Source organism: Panthera pardus, unplaced genomic scaffold (genome assembly GCF_024362965.1).
Source record: "Panthera pardus isolate Hobbes unplaced genomic scaffold, ASM2436296v1 HiC_scaffold_17, whole genome shotgun sequence".
NCBI lineage: Eukaryota > Metazoa > Chordata > Mammalia > Carnivora > Felidae > Panthera > Panthera pardus.
This window is the reverse complement of record NW_026526732.1, coordinates 39,205,103-39,211,102: the sequence shown is the minus strand read 5'-3', so window position 1 is coordinate 39,211,102 and position 6,000 is coordinate 39,205,103.

The following is a 6,000-nucleotide window of genomic DNA, read 5'->3' as shown; positions in this document are numbered from 1 at the left end:
CTACTTTGTGTGTGTGTGCATGTGTGTGCATTACACATAGATTCACATGAGAAAGTTTTAACTTAGTACTAAATTATATTTTGGTAAAATAATAAAAGAAAATTAAATTTTAAAAAATAATAATTTATTGGTTCTATAATAGAAACTAGCCACAAGAGCATTTCTCTGAAGAAACATAATTAAAAAATATGAGTAAAATGTTAATTCCATCACCTACCAACTGACAGATTAAATAGGGAAGGGAAAAAGAGCACTAGCTCAGATAGCAGTCATATTGTTATTCTTACCACTTATTATGGGGTAAATTCTATTCCCCCAAAATTCATATGTTGAAATCCTAACACCTAGTACCTCAGAATATGACTGTATTTGGAGACAGGGCCTTTAATTAGTGAGTAAGTTAAAACAAGGTGGGCCCCAATTCAATATGGCTGTCTTTATAAGTGCCCTGTAAGTAGCTGAGATTGGGACACAGACTGCACAGAGGGAAGACCATGTGAAGGCCCAGGGAGAAGAGGTCACACTCTACAAGCCAAGAAGAGACTCCTCAACAGAAATCAATCCTGCCGACACTTTCATCTTAGACTTCTGGCCTCCATAACTGTGAGGAAAATTAATTTCTATTGCTTGAACCAATCTGTGGTTCTTTGTTGTGGCAGCCTTTCCCACACCAATAAACTACTCCAGTTCCAAATATGCATTGACAATCAGGGGAGGGATAGCACTGCAGGAGCCTGAAAGCAGGCCTTAGGCCCCAGGCAGCCCTGGAGAAGGCCTGAGATACAGTCTGCTACCTCCTGACTGCTGGACTCATGAAATTTACCAGACCTTCAAGGATGGGGCCCGCACAATACAGCTAGCCTTCCAAACCTTGCAAAGTTCCTCATTAAAAAACAAGTGTGTCATTAGAGAAATGCAAATCAAAACCAAATGAGAAATCACCTCATGCCTGTTAGAATGTTTATTATCAAACAGATAAGAAATAACAAGTTTTAGTGAAAATGTATAGAAACAGGAATTCTTGTGAGCTGTTGGTAGGATTGTAAATTGGTTCAGCCACTATGGAAAACAGTATGGAGGTTGCTTAAAGAAGTAAAAATAGAATTACCCTATGATCCAGTAACTCCACTTCTGGGATCAGGGTATATATCCGAAGGAAACAAAATCACTACATCAAAGAGATCTCTGCACCCTCATGTTTCTAGCACCGTTATTTACAATAGCCAAGACATGGAAGCAACCAAGCGTCTATTGACAGGTGGATGGATAAAGCTGTGGTAGGTATGTACAATGGAAAATTATTCAACTATAAAAAAGAAGGAAATCCTGCCATTTGTGACAATATGGATGGACCCTGAGAACTTAGGGTTAGTTAGTTAGAACTAAATGAAATAAGTCAGACAGAGAAAAACAAATACTATATACTCTCACTTTTATGCAGAATCTAAAACAACAAACAAATCATAGAGAAAGAGATGAGACTAATGGTTAGATGAAGGTGATCAAAAGCTACAAACTTCCGGTTATAAAATAAATAAGTCCTAGGGATGTAATATGCAGCATTATAGCTATAGGTAACACCACTGTATGATATATTTGAAAATCCTGAGTTCTTATCACAAGGGAAAAAAACATACTTTTATTTATTTTTTTTGATGGGCGTGGGGAGTATCTATATGAGATGATAGATGTTAACTAAACTTATGGTAATCATTTCACAATGCATGAACTCAAGTCATTATGCTGTACACCTTAAACTCATACAATGCCGTTATGTCGACTATATCTCAATAAAACTGGAAACACAAAACAAGTGTGCTTTTACAGTTCAGACATAACTATTTGGGGCCTAAATTCAAACTACTGAACTCTTCATATCGTTTATAACTTCTTATAATTTGCAGGATCCTACTTATAACTTAGGATCCACATGCTTCAAACAATTTAAAGGACAATCTGTCACAGGGAAATATTTGTCTAGAGGCCAGAACACACAAATGGGAGAAAGTTCTGCAAAGGCTAATACTTTGGTTCTATAATTATCTTTGCTGTCAGGAACCAAGGCTATTCTGTTTTTCCAGGTGATTTATTAGTAAAGTAAATATTCTAATATAGGACTACCATTACATTTTAAATTTTAAATTTTAAATTTCTTTCATGGTATTATTCTGTAATGTAAAATGGAATGGAAGTTTCTGTGGCAAACACTCTAGGCTCTAGTGAAATGTTCTCAGCATAAATATTAGCTGAATTAAGACATAGTTATTAAACGCATAATAATTATAGCTATTACCCTGGAATCTCTCTTTGGTTCTCTCTCTCTCTCTCTCTCTCTCTCTCTCTCTCTCTTTATTTTTTTAATAGAGCACTCAATTTCTTGGTCCTGATACACAGATATTTAATCCTTGCATTTCTAGAATAACCCAGAGCCATGCAGGCAACAATAGCTTTAGGTCTGATTTTTTTCTAACCTCATAACTAGTCACTTCATTTTATCATGAAATAAACATCTACTGGACAATGATGAATTTGCTTAAGTCTAGTGGCTCATTCTCTTGCTTCTCCCTTTTTTTTCTGATAAATACACTTATGTATGGAAATTTTTTCTCACCAGCTATAAGCACATGAATGATAAAAGGAAGAAATTGTGATAAACTTCCAATACTTGTATCAGCATCATTATGGCTGATGTGGATGATTGCTTTTACCACACTACTATACACCATACATAATTAATGTTAAATGTTACATATTCAGTGCATATGAAGAAAAGAAGGAAGAGGTGAAAGGAAAGAATTTATTCTGAGATCTTTGAGAAGTTGTTTGACTTAGTAAAATTGGAGCCTGTGGTTTCAGACAGACTTATCTCTAGCAGTAACTGCCTTACTATGTAATCTTGGGCAAAATTAATCTCTCTAAGCCTCAGTTTCTTCATCTGCAAACAAGGAATGCAATATAACCTAATTCACGGGGTTATTGAAAATCATAACCGAGATGATCTATACCAAAGCCTTAGCATAGCACATGAAACAATGTTAAATTCCAAAGATCTGATCAAAACAAAAAAATAAAACATTGTCATCCAAATTAATCTTATCCATAAAATGGAGATAATAATAGCTCATTTTAAGGGATGTCGTGAGGAATACATGACTTTATGTATGTAAATTGCCTAGCAAAATGCTTAAAACAAACTAGATAATCAAAAAATGATAGCTATTATCCCCACTGGATTTACCATTGAGATGAGGTCATCTTTTACTTGCTTAGGTTTTAAAGTGCTTATGATTTGGAGCCCTCTGGTGCTCATATTGCACACTGCAATTTTGGATCAGTAGGTAAGCAGATTTTGATCAGTATTTCCTCAAAGTATGGTCATTTACATGCTATTTTTCCATATCCAAAAAGCAGTTATTTAGTTAATATTTTTATGTAAAGAAAAATTCATTTCCCAAACCAGTTTTCTAGTAGTCATAAATGGAAAATCAGTAGGTTTTTAACATATATAACTATGTTAAACTTAAAATAATTACATAGAAAATTCAATTTCAGGGGGTGCCTGGGTGGCTCAGTGGGTTAAGTGTCTGACTTTGGCTCAGGTCATGATCTCACAGTTCTTGGGTTTGAGCCCTACATCAGGCTCTGCACTGACAGCTCAGAGCCTGCTTCAGATCCTCTCTCTCTCTCTCTGCCCGTCCCCTGCTCACCTGCTTGCTCTCTCTCTCAAAAATAAGTTAACATTTTATAACAAAAAGAAAAGAAAGAAAGAAAGAAAGAAAGAAAGAAAGAAAGAAAGAAAGAAAAAAAAAAAAAAAGAAAATTTCAAATTCAGTACCAATCAGAATCATATCTCATACAACATTTTGGGGAATTTCATTTTATATCAATAAATTTCATGATATGAAGAGTTAAGGAAAGCTTCACAAAAGGAACAATTTAAAAAAAAACCAGAATCCTAAAGAATTATGAGACATTAGTTTGGTGGGCAACAGGACAAAGGACTTTCCCAACACAGATTAAAGTACAACTAAAGATACAAAATTGTGGAAACGCTGAGTCATTGGGGAAGCTGCAAGAAGTTACAAATGCACCCAGGTGGCAAGTGAGTAATTGGCTGGTGGCGGGTCATACATGAAGAGAGGTGGGTCTGGCCATAGCAGGGAGGGCCTTCTGTGTCCTGCAGAAGTCATCATGGAAGAATAGAGTTCCATGATATTTTACTAAATGTTTTCCCTCATCACCCCCCAAAATATGTATGTGTAAGGGGTGGAGGAGCTTGTGGTGTCAAGTTTGGGAAATGCTGAGCTAAACCAAATTAATCAGTTAAAACTGCAGGAATGGGGACACCTGGGTGGCTCCGTCTGTTAAGCGTCCGACTTCGGCTCAGGTCATGATCTCATGGTCTGGCCTGTGAGTTCCAGCCCCGCATCGGGCTCTGTGCTGACAGCTCAGAGTCTGGAGCCTGCTTCAGATTCTGTGGCTCCCTCTCTCTGCACCTCCCCTGTTAGCACTCTCTCTCTCTCTCAAAAATAAATAAAAATTTTTTAAAAAAACCTGCAGGAATCATCACAGCACTATAAAACTCTAAGAGAGAATTATAATATGAAGATTTCCCAGCAATATGCTTAATTTTGGAGTCATTTCTTTAATGTTGACTTATTTGTTTATATTTATTTAGGAACAATGTATACAGTATCAAGCAGAATAAATTTTGAGAAATGCCCCTAAGTTATGGAGGGTTTTTGTTTTGTTTTGTTTTTTTCACAAAGACAGTAATAACATGATTAGATCTGTGCTTTAGAAAGATCACTGGTTACAGTACGCTGGCTGACTTAAAGGGAAAAAAAGAAAAAACTAGAGGCTGGTAAATGAGTGAGATTATGGCTGAATCACCAGTCATCCACATGTAGAAAACATAACACGATCACTACATGTCATGAATTTTAAACTATGAGAGTCAAAAAGAGCTTCAGGGCATCACAAATTTGAAGGCCGTAACTTATGCCATTAAAAAAAAAAAAAGAACACTCATTAAATAAAGTAGTGGATCTTATTGGAAGAAATGACATAACCTAGGAGACGTAACCAGGCGAGAATTCTCAGAATGATATAGAAAGCAGAAATCAGCACAACAGTCAGTAAATCTAAGTAACAGCAGATAGGGAATCGTGATGATAGAATAAGAGGTATAATAAATACTCAAAGGCAACACACAAATATTAGACAAAATTATTTTCTTTGTATCTGAGTAACTATCTTGTGTACTTCAAACTTCTCTTGCTGGTTTTATTGAAAATGACAGATCGAGGCAGAATAGTTTAGCTTATGAAATAGAGGAAATCAGTTGAGAATCTTATTGTGAGTTATCAGAACTAGAATGTGTGTGTGCGTATGTGTGTATGTTAGTGTGGGATCGTGTTTTGGCAAAAGTGGGTTAGAGATAGGGGAGGTAGAACGAAAAAGAATAATAAGTCAGAAAACAAAACTCCTTGAATAGATGAGGAGTAAAAAAGAAAAGGAAATCTTTTTTCTACAGGACATTGAATTATTCAAGCAGTCCAATGAATCCCATTTGCTCTCAAATTAACTTTATGCCCCAGCATTTAGAGTGGCTGCTATATTCATTTGACAGTTATTGGGAATAATTCCACATTTTCCTTACTAAACTTGTTTGAAATGTCACATTGCTTGAGAACTCCTGCAGCCTTGTCAGATTGTGTTAATTTTCCTCATTTTTCTTTCTGGTTTTTTTAAGTTTTTATTTATCTATTTAAGTAATCTTTACACCCAAGTGGGGCTCGAACTCATGATCCCAAGATCAAGAGTCGTATGTTCCAACTACTGAGCCAGGCGGTGCCCCAATTTTCCTCATTGTTCTAGTGAATACTTTAAACTGTTGACCCAGCTCATGAATACAGCACCCCTTTACTTCCTTCTCTGAAAAGTGATTGGTTAAAAGATACCAATCTCTTAGCTACACGGGAAGTGAAGAAGCTTCAT